Here is a 15,191-nt window from a genome sequence, read left to right as displayed (position 1 = left end):
GGTGGGAAGGGAAGGTTTTTAAGGCTCTGGCCAGGGACAGAAGAGCACAGATGAAGAGAAACGGCGAGGTGGAGATGAAAGCACTCAAGCCACATGACCTCCACCTTTTCAGTAAGGGAGGAACTGCCCCCGTGCTGAGAACGAGGACGTGTGGATGGATTTGAGAGCTCAAGGGAGCAGGTGAGGTTTGCAACAGTCCGCGAGGGGGATGAGAGACAACTGAGACAAACGTGAGGGTGACAAGTAGCAGCTGAGGTCAAAGGGCATGGGTTTAAAATGAATCCAGCAGTCCCAAGGCAGGATCAGAGAAAGGGCACAGTAGAGTTAAATCTAGGATTGGGGTTTACAAAAGTCAAAGGTGTCAAGGGGGAAGACGGGAGAGGGCAAGGGAGGACACAAATAGTGTGGGTGGTGGCACAGTGGGCGAGGGGAATATTTTCAGCGTCATGTCACCCATGACAACAAGCACAAAGGTGAGGACAGGGCAAGCAGCCACGATGTGCTGTAACCAAGGTCTGCTGATGGGCCGTCCCGCCCAAAGACACCCTGATCACAAAGGGGCCCAGAAGCACCCCATTACCCATCCCCAAATAAGCCTTCTCGGTTTAACAGTGAACGAAGCCTCATAACTACACTGGCCAAAACCATCGCCACAAACTATTCAACACATGTGGCTACTGAGCATTTGAAATGCGGCTCGTCTGAATTAAAATGTGCTGTGAGTGTAAAATGTGCGATGGATTTCGAAGACTTACGATGAGAAAACCAATGGAAAAATATCTCATTCATTTTTTTGTTAAAATGTTAAAATAATGATAAATTGGGTTAAATAAAAATATATTATTAATGTCACCCGTTTCCTTTTTATTTTATTTAATGTGCTGCTAGAACGTTTTAAATGTGACCCGCGTTACGTTTCTATTGAGAAGAGCTGGTCTGTAAGGCTACTGTGATATTACACGTGTGCTAGATAAATGTATCCTGCCAGCAGCTCATTAAAGCAAATAAGGTTATCTGAATAGCTCTCTCAGCTGTTCTCTGAGAGAATGGGAAACAGAACTGATAAGTTTTGATTTGTTGGATGTGGAAATAGAGGGCCAGGGAGATGTGACCTGAATTAGGAAAGGGTTCCTCTGTGGGGTATGAGAGAGGATTTTACAGCATGCTACTAATTGAGGCAAAAAAAGGGCCGAACATTCAAAATGAGACCAAATGTTGGAAAAGCCCACAAACCTGCCAGTGACCACAAAGGCCAGCCTCCCTTTTGGTGTCCAAGCTCTGCACCAGGCCATTCTCAACCTCCCCAGCTCCCGGCTGCCCCCTCCACTGACCTTGGGGTGACCTCCAAACCCGTCCCCTTCGTCTGCTCTCACCAGTCTCTCCCAGCACCCTAAGCCCTACAACCTCACGCATTCCAAACAGTCTTCCCCACTGGCCAGAACGAGGGGCCCTCCTGTAGCCCTCCCTTTCAGGAGCTTCCTGCCAACAATCAGAAAAGGAGGCAACATGATACAGCACGACTAGCATGGCTTGCGAGCCAAGAAATCCAGATCTGTCCGAGTTTTGCTGTGAGCTTGACTCCTATCACAGCTCCTCTGGGCCTCAGCTGCTTCATCTGTCGTATTATAACGGACCTAAATCTATTGACTTATTGGAGGGTTCAATGAGATACTGGAGTAAGAGGTCTTTGTCAAAGACGTGTTACACAAATGAAAGAGAACATGGTACTCTAGCACCAGAAGGGGAAGGAGAGAAGTGGAAAAGGGAAAGTCCTAGCAGGAGGGGATGCCATTTGCGAAGATGAGGTATGAATCCCCCCTTGTACTAAGAGGGGCAGACTTTCCCCACTGGCAAGAGGGCGCCTCTACGAAGGGCAGGCACAGGTCACAGCCTTTCTATCAGACATACCTTCCTGCTCACACACCTGACTTCAGGAATTTTCCTGCAGCTGAATAAATAAACGTGGGTCCGGAGAAAATGTCCTAAACAAAACCGAATGCATCTGTTAATGAACTGCTCGAGATTCTAATGATACTCAGCACTGAAAAGAGGGTTTTAAACTCCATTGAGAAAAGCTGTAATTTGCCCCAGATTCACCCTCACCCCCCAACCCCCCACCACTCCTCTCCCAACGGAATGAAGGGTGGAGAATGAAGAATCCAAGGAGTGAAAGACATTTTCTCGATGGTATAATGGGCTCTGATCACCCAATATCCAATAAGCTGTGCTGAGTACATTTGCATTCTATTTAACCCTAATTCTAACGAAGGAAGAATTATCCCCATTTTACAGAGGGGAGTACTTGAGGCTAGGAAGAGAGCAGGGAGAGCTCAAAACTAGCCCTTTCTATCTAGCAGTCTTTTTCATTGTACTCTCCTTACATAGGCCCAGAGGTGATGTAATGACCTGTAATATGTGCAAGATAGAGGATTAGGAGAAAAACATAGCGGAACAGTATGCAAAACCTAATTTTTATTAAAAAATTTCTATCCAGATATATATGTGAGCGTATACCTAGGTCTATGCAAGGATATAGCTATATCTCACTTAGGTATAGTGCCAAGTCTAGAACAATACACTCCAAACTCTCCCATATGCCCTAAACACCAATTCTTGACAGTTTGTGGGGTTTACTCCTTCATACATTCTTATATTATTCTGAATGTTTGCTACTAACTGGTATAATATTTTAAATAATTAATTTAAAATTTCCCAGTCGGGTTTATTGAGTCTTTCAAACTACAAAGACCAGCCACTCACACATACACACACACTCCAAAAATTATTCAAAAAATAGAAGAACTTTTCTCCTTACCATTATTTTCCTTATCAATTAAAAAAACCACACAAATTTCACCTTGTCCTTCAAGAGTCCAATTTTTTTTTTTTTTTTTTTTTGCAGTACGCGGGCCTCTCACTGTTGTGGCCTCTCCCGTTGCGGAGCACAGGCTCCGGACGCGCAGGCTCAGTGGCCATGGCTCACGGGCCCAGCCGCTCCGCGGCATGTGGGATCTTCCCGGACCAGGGCACGAACCCGCGTCCCCTGCATCGGCAGGCGGACTCTCAGCCACTGCGCCACCAGGGAAGCCCAAGAGTCCAATTTTTTAAGCTTAAAAGTCATTAAAATAGGTAGCAAATGTCTTACGATGCAATAAATATTTTTATTTATAAAATAAATAAAAAGAACAGGTGTTTTGGTGTCCTTCCCCAGCAGACGGCAGACGCCACGGCTGAGAGGAGTGGGCACAATGACTCACCACAGGGCCCCGCCATCTTATCTTCATCTTTCCAGGTGTCCACTCTCACCCTTCACTTCTTAGAGTTTCCATCTCAAACCATCATGCATCAAGCATCCCATTTTCTCCCCCTAACTGCTACTCCCCAGTTAAAATTTACCCAAGGAGTAGTAAAATTCATCCCCTAATCTAATAAAGGAACCTACAATGTTAATGGCTTAGAATTTTCTTTCTGCTTCCTTGTAATGTATTAGCATTTTATTAAGAGCTTTCTGAACATAACTGTATTAACTCGAGAGTGATTTGAACAGTGGAGAAGTCAAGCTAATTCGCCAGTGGGAGATGCAACCTGTGACTGTGGGCTACAGTGACATCCTGAATGTCCACCACTCACCTTCCAGCCAGCTGTTGCCATGTGGGGATTAATTCAAGGCTAGTATTGCCAGACCTGATTTTTTTCAAAAGAAGCCAGGAATGTGGATTTATGTAAAATCTGATCTTTTAATGTCGACTTAATTCTTTTTTTTTTTTTAACACTGCGCAGGTCCAATAAACCCACATGCACACCAAATGTTGCCCGTGTGCCCACCAGTTAGGCATCGAAGTGGTCTCAGCCCACCTTTCCAGCCTCACCCCCAACTCCTCTGGCCCTGACAAATGCAGCCACACCTCGCTTTGCCTTTGCTCACTGTACCAGCCCCTTAAGATGCCCTTTTCTGTCTTCTCTACCAGAGTCTTTCCCACCCTTCCAGAATCTTCTTAAATTGTGCCAACAATTCCTAATTCTCAATATCAATCTCAATTAGTATTGCCCATCCTCCAAAAAGCTATAACCCGCCATCGTATTTCCATTGACTCCAGCACTTTGCACGTTCTGCCTCTCATTGCCATTATTTCCACATGGTTAAATCTTTCCGGTAAAAAATAAAATACATTGGAAAAAAGGAAGGAAGGATTGTGTGTATGTGTGTGTGCGATAGCTATGACTTTGGTCCTATTCTCATTTTACAGGAGAGATAACCAAAACTCAGTGAATAAGTGATCTTCTTGAGTTTTCTGTATATCCTCTAGCTGTGCATCTTCTGGGTTTCCTTCTGCTCCCGCTACCCAGGATCCTACTCCTTCCTTCTCCAACTGGTAACTCCTGCTCAGCCCACAAGATGCTTTACCTACCAGTGTCTTCCCCTTCTCTACACACCAATCAGGATGGGTCTCCCTCCCCCACATTCTGTGTTCCCACAGCACCCTGTAAGGACACCTGTCAGCACACTCATCAAACTATCCTGTCATTAGCTATCTGATTCTTGTCTCTGTTGAGCTGAAAGCTCCTTATCTAGCCTGGTACCTGGCCCAGAGCAAGTGATCAGTCAGTATTTATTGGATGGCAGGAGGGAAGGGAGGGAAGGAATGATGCAGGGAAGGAGGAAAGAGGGAAAGAGAGAAAAAAGGATAGTAACAGCCCACAGGCAATCAACGAACGTGAGGTATAATGAACTGCAGGGCTCCAAGCCCCGCTTCTGGGGTGAAAATGACGCTGGCCCTTTTGTGCTCCACCCCAAAGCAGACGATTGGGAAGACTCCCACTGCACCCCCTTCTTCTCCACCCCCAGGGTCGGGCAGGCAGGTGGCAGGTTGCTGCTTGGCTGCGGGGTGCCAGGAACCAGCATTCACCTCCACTCTTTGTTCCAGGCCTCCAGCTCTAGGGAATGTGATTTTCTGCATTAGTCAGGCTCTGCTTTGGAAGGATAACTTCAGTTATGATGGGTGATGGTGGGGCTGAGTCTTCCCCAGAGGCTCCTCACCACTACTCGACCAAAGTCAAGCTAGGGAGGGAGGCCAAGGACACCATTCCTACAGGGAATTCAGAACCTCAGAGAACTCACCTAGAAGGCAAACGATCTGGGGAAGGGTCACAGGGTCCAACCTCTCCCAGGGCTGGGGCAGGATTCCCAGGTCCCCTCCCACCCAGACTCGACATCCAAGCAGCTGGGGCAGAGGAAGCAGGGTTCCCCTCATTTCCCCTTTCTCCTCCCTCCTCATCCCCTATTTCCTCCCTGGGACCCACCCAGAACCTCCCCCCAACTCCGCAAGGGCTTTCGATACCCACCTCCAGGTTAACTCAGAATAGCAGGCTCTCTGTGAGAGCCTTGGGCAGGCCCAGCATCCACAGTCAGCCCTTTAGGCTCAGTAAATCCTCAATAAACCAATAAGGTAGGATCTTTTGCCCGATTTCAAAAGTAAGAAGATGAAGGTCAAAACCATCTTATAATTAGAAAGGAAAAAAAAGTCTTAAAACAAAAGGAGACGACATTAAAACAAAATACTTAAAAAAACAAACTAAGAAGACCCAGAACTTCAGCTAGAGAACTGACCAAATAATCCTACAGTTTTAAAAAGAAAAAGAAAGCTAATTTTATTGACTACTTATTATGTGTCCAGCGCTTCATGTGCACTATCTCATTTCGTCCTCGGGGTAACCCCATAATGCAGTCTCTTATTATCTCCATTTTACAGATAAGAAACTGAGGGCCAGGGAGGTGGTGTGACTTAACCAAAGCCCAGACATTCTTCTCTTCCAAGGGGCCACAGTACTGGGGTAACAGGTTACCGTGTGGGGTAACATATTTGCATTTTAACAATAGCTCTCTGGAGAAGACAAAGTAATCCAAAGGAATGAAATGACTCTAATGCCAGGAATTTCAGGCCTCGGCTCTGCCTGTGGGCAGAGTTCTTAGGGCAAGAACCTCTGGCACCACCGGGCATCACCCGAAGGTGGCCACCCACGGGCCCGGCTAACACAGGGCTCCATTCAGCAGCTGGCAAAGCCCAGGGCATGGGGTTAAAATGAGAGAGAAGAGTGGGTCAGAAGGCTAGCCCCGAGGCAGACACAAGAGTGGAGCAAGCGAGCAACTGCAGAAGCACGTGATTCCAGGTGCTCCACGTATGTCCCCTCATGCAAAAGTATCAGCCTGCTTACCAGTGTGGAAGAGGCACTCCCAGCATTAGTGTCAGGACCAGGCAGTGTGCTGGTGCAAGAGGCCTGGGTTCCCGTTCCAGCTCAGTTACCTACTCCCAGGCCACCAGGACCTGCCACCTATCCTCAGTATACTCATCTGTGAGACTGGAGCAGGCGCCCGTGTCTAGGTAACCAGTGAGGTTTCCTAGAGACAAACTCTAGGTGATGGGACCCAGAATGGGTGCCAAGGATGGGCAATGGGGGCCTGAAAGGACACTGTTCATTGGCTTTTATCAAGGCTCTACTGAAAAGCACTCCACGCCAGATGCTGCCCCAAGCACGGGGGATAAGGACGGGAGCTTATACCCAAGAGAGGACAGCCTCCAGAGTAACGCTCATGAATCCTCCACTAAGAGGAGTGATGCCTGCTGCCCACGGGCCAGGTTTGCGGGGGGTTCAGGGAAGCCCTCCCAGAGCAGCCCATGTGTGTGAAGAAGATGGGGACGATGACTCTCTGTAAGCAAAGAGTGGAGGCACTTATCCAAAACAAAGCACTAGAGAGAGGACATGCAAATTTAGGAAGGGCGCGTCATTACCTCTGGAGGTAATGGGCATGGTCAGAGCCAGGTGACAGAGCCGGAGTTAGGACCCCATCCTGCCTGACCCCACAGCTTTCGCTCTTAATTTTTATCCTGTCCTCACTCCTGCAGCATGTGTGCCTATGAGTGGATTCAGGGTGGAGAGGGGAAGGAAGGAGGTGTGAGAACAGGCAGAAAGGCTGGAGAGAAGGGTGGGGAAGACAGGAATGGATAGTAAGCACTTTCTTACCAAAACAAATTGGCAGCCATAGTTTTTCTAGACAGACTCTCCTGTGGTTGCCTATCGTGGTTTTTAAGAGCACGGGGTTCTGGGATCAGGCAGGTCTGGGCTGAGCCCCTGGCTGCACCATTTAATACCTCTGTGACCTAGAGCAAGTATTTAACCTCTTGGAGCCTCACTTTACTCACCAGTACAATGGGAATGATAGCAATTATCCCTCATTGGGTACTCGGTAAAGATTATATCACCGCTATATTTAAAGGGCTTGGCCTAGTGTCTGGCACATGGTAAGAATTCAACAAAAGATAGCAAAAAACCAACCACTATTCTAATGCTGCTCCGGGGGGGCTCTCATCTCTCCAGGCATCCTCCTCAAAATCAACATCTGGCCAGTTCCCCCACATCCTCACTGACTCCCTCCCTCCTCCGTTCAGCCTCCTTTTCATTCCCACCATTTCAGAACCCACTTCAAAGCTATTTTTCCCTGTGGTTCTCTTCCCTCCTAGGATTCTAGCTTGCATTTGATCAAGTGATTCATCATGTAATCTACACAAGCTCCTTAACCTCTCAAGAACATAACTGCCTATTCTGTGGCTGTTTCGATGGACTGGTTCACATGGGATTGGCAATCAACGCAGAAGCTGATGGGTTTGCAGGCCGATAGGAGTTACCGAACCAGTTGCCCATGTGTGCCCGTAATTTGTAAATTTACTTCTCGATATATATTAAAACCTTCTACCCAAACTACAAATTATGTGCTTTTGCAAATTTGCCAAACTATTAAATGAAATTTACTACTGCTCAGGAATGTCTTGCAGTATCTCTGTCTTGGACAGAGATAGATGGGTATATGAAAGATTAGGGCGAGGGACGGTGGGAAATTGGGAACTAAAGCTCACTGACTTTCGGGGGGGGTCTTAACCCTTTTTGTGCCATGGACCTCTTTAGCAGACTGATTAAGTCTATGGACCCTTTCTCAGAACGTTTTAAAATATATAAAATAAAATACATAGCTTGACTACAAAGAAAACCAATTACATTGAAATATAATTATTACTTTTTCAAATGAGTGTGTAATATAGTAGTATATGTTCCTTATTAATGCATTAAATAATAAGCTCTAGCAGCAGGTATACTAACTGCTGTAATTTCAAAGCTGTGATGGGCATAAATCATGTTCCAGATATATGCAGCAACTGAAATTTGATATGAAAATATCTGTGATTTCTACTGGTGACAATGTCACAGATACTGCAAATACACTGTGGTTTGTTGCCTACATTCATAATCGAAGAAAATGCTAAATAAAGATGTTATTATTTTCCCCACCCAAGTTCACAGACTCCTCTGAATTCTACCTATGAGCCCCCTGGGGCTGTTAACCCCCAAGTTAAGAATCTCTGTTTGATCCTTCATAACTCAGTAAGCACCTGTACTGAGCAGAGTCCTGAATTCCAGCTCACTTTCATCTCTTTCTCAAGGAATCTCCACCCTCAGCCCTTCCTGCCTAAGAAGGTCAAGTTCTGCACATATGACCCTCCTCTGGCCTCCCCTCCTATCTGGTTAGCCAAAGCTGACCAGAGACTGACCTGGAGAGAACACCTCAGCTTCTAGAGAACCAAGCTCAGACAATAGGATCCTCTCTGGAACTTGAACTCAGAAACAAAGGAGAGTGTGATAGTACAGTGAGGTGGCGGGGAAGGCGGGGGGCGCGGGCACAGGTGCTGAGTTGAGCCAATGGTACTCAGCGTGAAGACCAGTGACCACTTGCACCGGTGGAATATCCTCGGACTCAGAACGCTCTCCCTGACACCTCAAGGACGCCTGGCCTCCTTCCAGGCCTCTGCTTAGATATCAATACTGCATTTTATAGCTCCTCACTCGCTTCATTAGAGCCAGCTTAAGGGAGTCTCTGTTTTCTGTATCAGAAGAACCCTGAGTCAGTATTACCAACAGCATGTACAGGTGAGGAACCTGAACTTCTTCGGTCAACATGAATCATTTGCCCCGGCCCACAGGGCTAGTAATCCTTCTTTGAGGAAGAGAGGAGTGATGGCCTTTATTATTTATTTATTTAAAAATCATACAAATGGGGCTTCCCTGGTGGCGCAGTGGTTGAGAGTCCGCCTGCCGATGCAGGGGACACGGGTTCGTGCCCCGGTCTGGGAAGATCCCACATGCCGCAGAGTGGCTGGGCCCATGAGCCATTGCCGCTGAGCCTGCGCGTCCGGAGCCTGTGCTCTGCAGCGGGAGAGGCCACAACAGTGAGAGGCCCGCGTACCAGAAAAAAAAAAAAAAAAATCATACAAATGATACATGAAACGATCTCTTAAAACACTTAACCAATTACTAATGAAGTGGCCCCCTGCTACACACTTGGTATCGCACCTAAGAAGTGTAGACCATGATCATACTAGGCTCTACTCAGCCGCTACCCAACTTGACGTTCCTTGTCTTTTAAACCTTTCCCCAACTGTAGGATGGCTACATTTTTCAAGGCGGATGGGAGTGGGGTGGTAAGGACCAGCCGATGAACACAGCACTTGGAAACACTCAGCCCTGATGTCTGGTGCCCTGCTATGAAAATCAAAATTGATTTCACTGAGAGCCAGCATCTCTGGCTTCTGGGCAGAAACCAGGCTGTGGAGGAGAACCAGCACCGAAGGCTGGAGCAAATTCTTCCCAAAGCCATATTTCTCTCCCCGCTGTCCCTTGCCGTCAGAGCAACAAACATCTCCAGCCAATAAATTTTACTTACTTTGGAGAAAATATCGGAAGGGGGGAGGGAATCAGGGTTTGTGTCTTCTTCCACAATGCCTGTGTCCCCAGAAAGTTAAGTGAGGGGCAAGGCCCAGGCCCCAGAGCCCCGACAAGACAGTGAAGCGTTCCTTTTGAAAACAGACTTCTTTCCCTTGGAGAAGGAAACTTCAGCCAGCTTCTTCAGACACCACCAATCTATAACTGCCTGCATATCACATTAACCATCTACTTGAGATCTTAGGGCAGCATTTATTTTATCAGGGAAACTGCGACAAGCCTATTTTTATTGGAAGGGCCCCTCTTCTTTCCTTTAATCCTACTTTGAAATATTATCCATGTAGACTGGAAACTTCACAGAAAGGTCTATTAGAAGCCTCTTAGTCTAAACTCTGGGTCTGGAAGATTAGCATTCTGAAGCACAGAGAGGTTAGCAGTCCAGCTGTTAATCACACAGCTAGTTAGCAGTAGATCTAGGCTCCAATCCCGTGATGCCCTGGCTTCCAAGCCCGGGCCTCTTCCCACATAGTCTACTACAGAATAGCACCAAGTGGCCAGCTGTCTGACCCCCAGAGACAGAGAGCTCTGTCAATCCCAGTTTTATCATTTATTAGTTCCATATCCCCAGGCAAATCACTTAACCTCTCTGAGCCTCATTTTTGTCATCTGTACATCCGAGATTATGATCGTAACTATCTCTAGGATTACTGCACGCATGAAATGTGCCAGGGTTTGACACACACGGACCCTGTTATTATATTGTACTGCTCCTGCTTCACATACTGAAGTGAATGGATCTGCCATGTGAAATGTGATAACTGTATCCGCACAGCTGCCCAGAGATAAGCAAGAAAAGATGGTTATCAAACCCATTTTACAGTTAGGAAAATTTAGTCCCCCGCAAAGATGCCATAACTTGCGTGAGATCAGAGTTTTAAAACTGAGCACATTCTTAGCTGCCCTAACTGTCCTCCCTAGCACACCATCCGAGGAATGGGTTGACTTAGAAGTAAAGGTTACCTCTTTCCCCACGCTCCACAGAGCAAAACCGTCTATCTCTGGCTCACACTCCACGACCCTTCCTTATCAACTGGAATCAGCAGAGTGCCTGGCACAAAGAAGAGACACGATGCAGTTTTGATGAATGAGTGAATTACTGTATCATTGAAGATCCTGATCTGCAGATAAGCTGGGCACTGCGTGGGCCCAGCTGCCTGAAGCACGCGTCTCGTTGCAGAAAGCTGGAGGCAGGCACGCAAGAGCTCCAGGAGCGGCGAGCGAGAACCCCATTCTCTCCATGCCTTCCCATAGCCTGCTCTACGGGGAGGAAGACTTTGACAAGACCGAGAGCTAGGCCCCTGACCTCAAGGGTCCCATCCAGAGCGTTTCCAAACCTAGCCCACATGGCTCAATCCAGGGCCCACAAGACAACTGTGAGGCACACGTGACCGTCCTCCAGCTAAAACAGATGTAATAACATTGCAGGCAAGGGGCAGTGAACAGGCCAGGGAGATGGCCCATCTGTCTTCCTAATTGTCAACTCTGCCCATAACAAAATTTGTCTCCCTGTCACACCTTAGGCTGCTACTGAACTGAAGCAAAACCAAGATATCCATCTTCCAGCCACGAGCAGCAGCCTTCACAAAGTGCGAGGGACAGAAAGAGGCTGTTTGACTAGAAGCAGAGAGAGCTGGAAGGAGCCCTGGCCTGAGAGTCAGGAGCTGGGGTGGGGAGAGGGTGTGTCTGTGTGTTGCAGGGGTTATTGGGCAGTTACTGCACCTCACTGGGCCTCTGTTTCCTATAAAATTAAAGTCCAAAGTTCTAGAAAGTGGGGTCAATGGGGGAAGAGGAGGGCTGTGAATCATGTGACATTGTATGCAAACTATTTTAGGTTATATGCATTTGGAAGAGAGTATCCATAATTTTCATCAGAATCTCAAAGATATACGTAACACTCCCCCCCCATAAAAAAGTTAAAAAATAGTAGACTAGATGGTTTTCTAGTCTAGTAAGCATTTACTGAGCACCTTCTATGTCCTTCTCTGTGTTAGGTACATGATAGGAGAGTCCTGCCTTTACGAAGCTCAGGTGCATTTTATGCTCGCTGTGATAGAAGCCTGTCAGGGGAGCTTCGGAAACAAAGAGGGAGCATTTGACTCTCTGGTCAGGAAAGGCCTTCGGGGTCGTGGGGGAACCTTACGTTAAATGTTGATGTTGAAAGCTGAGCGCGCATTCACTGGGTGAACAAGGAGGAAGTGTATTTTAGAGAAAGGGCAGCATGTGCAAAGGCAGCAAGTGTTCCAGGAACTTCCTGAAGGGCAATTGTGAGTAGAATATAGGAGATGCTCACTGGGGGCAGCGGGGGGAAGAAGCCAGAAATGAGGCTGGAAAGGCAAGCAGGGCCCAGATTAGGAAATGCCATGCAAGCCACCCTAAAAAATATTCCGTTGTAGGCAATGAGTTCATTCTAGTTTTAAAAGCCTAGGGTGAACCACCACGCCCAGCATGAATCTTTCTGATTTCTGGCAGAAGCCTTGGTCAGTCATGAACACAGTGGGCAACAGGGAACAACTGGAGGAAAGAACTGCTGCCTCTTAGCACCCTGAGTGGGCATGGGCTGTCTGCAAAGTTGCCGGTAGTAAGTGCGTGCATGGGGCGGGTGAGTCCCGCACCGGCATGTTAGTCTCTCCTTCTTCTCTCCCAGCCAGGGGGACTCCAACTGCCCGTGATTATGGATGAGAAAGGAAGGTACTGATTGGTCCAGGTGATGGGATGCAGAAGTAAGGCACATGCCCATTTGGGCCCCTGGTCATCACTTGGTAAACAGTCTTTCAGTCCCTCCAAAGGACTCTGCTACTTGCCTCAGGGCCCTCTCACATGCCGTTCCTTCTGCCAAGAAGACTCTTTCTGCCCTATTGAACTAGTTACTTCTTATCAGCCTTCCGACTAAGCGACTACTGTATGTATCACAGATTCTCATAGTGCCTTATCCTTTCCTTTCAAGCAATTCAGCACTGTTTGTAATTCTATATTTATTTGAGTGAGTTGATTCAAGTCGGTCTTGGCCACTAGACTGCAAGCTCCATGAGGCCAGACAGTGCCAGTTTGGTTCATATCTGTATCCCACTCCCTTGCCTGGTGCCTGGCGCAGAGCAAGTATTTGTTGATTGAATGAAAGTCTGGTGTGGACCCTGAGCCATTCCCCATTCTCACTGCCCATTAACATTCCCCATAACTCAACTCACATTACGGTCCAGTGAGGAGGAGGTTTGGACATGGGCAGGAGGGTTGGACTTGAAAAGGCAATATCAGAGTGAACTCTGCCTTTATTCCAAATGTAGCTCTGTGTTCTCCTGTGTCCTGTTTTGAAAGGCTCTAAGGGAACCCACATTTGGTTTACCCAGGCAAGTCCTTGGGAACCGTGTTCAGGATGCTTTCTCCCCAAGCCTCAACCGGGTCACCGGCTGCATCTGGTCCTCCCCTAACCCTACTTGGTCAATAGGACTTTGCCCAGGCTTCACTGGGTCATCCTCAGAAAGGAGGAGGAGCCTCCATCTCCTTCTCCTGGAAAATACCTCCTCCCGGCCCTCCAAGCCCGAACCCTAGGGCGCCTGGGAACCAAAACCACTGGTTCCTGCAGTCCTGGCAGATGCTCAGGGCAAGTGCAAATGCAGACCTGGTGTAGGGGCCATGGGGCTCGACTTTCCAAATCCCATGCTAAGTAACTGGCCACTCTGCAGGGACAAAGTACTTGGGGTCAAAAGTTTGACCTTAAGGGAGAGATGACAGGGAGGGAATCTCACCAGTGGCCTGCGTGCTCAGCAAAAGCGCCCTCGGCAGGGGCGGCGGCCAGCACATCCGGCCCCCCTAGAGGCCCCCTTGCCTCCACCCAAGGTCGTGGTCCAACAGGAGCGCTGGAAAGTTCAGCCAGGGGCCGAGGGGTACCCGAGTAGGAATCGGGGGCCGGCTTTTGCGGAAGAAGGGAGACTAGGAGCTCGATTCCTGGTAGTCCTGGGAGCCGGCGGCTCAGTGGGTGCCCCAGTCCCAAAAGCTGCATCCCGGACCGCAGCGCCGGGCTCGGAGGCTCTGGGCTCGGAGGCGCTGGGCGGGGGCTGCACCATCCGAGCCGCAAGGACAACGCGGCCTCCCCGCTCCCCAATATCCTCCGTCCCCGGCACTAGGGCGCGGGGAGCGGGTGGGGCGGAAGGCGAGTGGCGCCCGCCCTTGGGCAGCCCCCTCCCCGCGCGGGCTCGGACCCCGGTGGGGGGCAGGGGGCGCCAAGTCGGCCCAGGCTGCCGCAGCCTCTGCTTTAGGGGAGCCGGGGATGCGGCGCGGGGAGGGGGCGAGGCGGGTGGCGGAGGCAAGGAAAGGGGCCGAGCGCCGGGGCCAAGACCCGGGTCGCGCCGGGCCGGTGCGGGAAGGGCCAGGGTGGCGGAGCGCCTTACCTCGGCGAGCCGCGGGAGGCCGGCGGGAGGCGCCGGCTGTGCCTCGGACTTCAGGGCGCACGCAGCCTCCGGGAGCACAGTCCCCGTCCCAGGCGCGCTCCACCAGGCTGGCGCACCCTCGTCGTCCGGGGCGCGCACCGCCTCGGGCGCCCTCTCGCCGGCGGGCTCGGCCTGAGCCCGGGGCGCACACCCAGCCGGGCACACCCACCGCGGCCGCTGCGGGACTGGCCAGGCGCGGGCGGCCGAAGCTGCGCCCGGCGTCGCCGGCTGCCAACACCACCCGAGTCCCCGCCTTCGCCAGGGGAAAAAAAGACTCCTGACGCGGCGCGGGCTTTGGTGTGTAGGAAGGGGCGGCATTGCGAAACCGAGGGGAGGGTCTTAGACTTGATAAACTCAAAAAGCTTTTGGATGGAGTTTGGAGGAAAAACTTTTTGAAGAAAGCAAACTCCTAACCTGTGTAGAGCGCTTTTCAGATTTCCAAAGTGCCTTCATATGCATTTACTTTAGTTCATCCTTACTACAACAGTAACTAACTGTTGAGGCATTTCTATCCTCTTACGGATGGGAAGACATCATCACACAAGGTAATGATTTGCCCAAGCCAGGACTAGAACCCAGTCTGGGTAACGGAGTCCGAGTGCAGTGAGGGGATGTACATCGCCCCAGGGATTTTTTCATTGCGGAGGTGGATGCAGGGTAGGGACGGATGTAACCGACCTTTTCCTCTCTCCTAAGTCATTTCCTTTTCCTTTTGCTTTTTTGCTTCCCACCATTGCTTTAGCCCCACTAAGTCACTTCACACTTTCATCTCCCACGACGCCTTTTATCAGTTCACAATATTTGCATTTCAGTCACTAACCTTGAATGACCTGCTCACTGCGTGCCACACCGTGCACAATAAAGTGCACAATAAACTTAGGAGCAAAGAGCTGGTACCGCCCCATTTTACAGATGGGGACAAACAGGCATGGGAGGGGT

General features: G+C 49.3%; 1 protein-coding gene across 4 annotated transcripts in view; it reads right to left on the bottom strand.

The window, feature by feature from the left end:
• Positions 1 to 14,479, bottom strand: part of KANK4 (KN motif and ankyrin repeat domains 4) — a 69,637-nt gene extending 55,158 nt beyond the window's left edge. For 2 of the 4 annotated variants that reach the window (XM_073789037.1, XM_019919234.3), the window contains exon 1: positions 14,214 to 14,479. The gene's annotated coding sequence lies outside the window, so the exon portion shown is untranslated. The remainder of the gene's footprint in view (positions 1 to 14,213) is intronic. The other 2 variants (XM_073789044.1, XM_073789038.1) reach the window with 1 other exon arrangement.
• Between the last annotated feature and the right edge of the window lie 712 nt (positions 14,480 to 15,191).

The sequence above is a fragment of the Tursiops truncatus genome, chromosome 1, assembly GCF_011762595.2.
Source record: "Tursiops truncatus isolate mTurTru1 chromosome 1, mTurTru1.mat.Y, whole genome shotgun sequence".
Taxonomy (NCBI): Eukaryota; Metazoa; Chordata; class Mammalia; order Artiodactyla; family Delphinidae; genus Tursiops; species Tursiops truncatus.
This window is presented reverse-complemented; position numbering and strand designations above follow the sequence as displayed.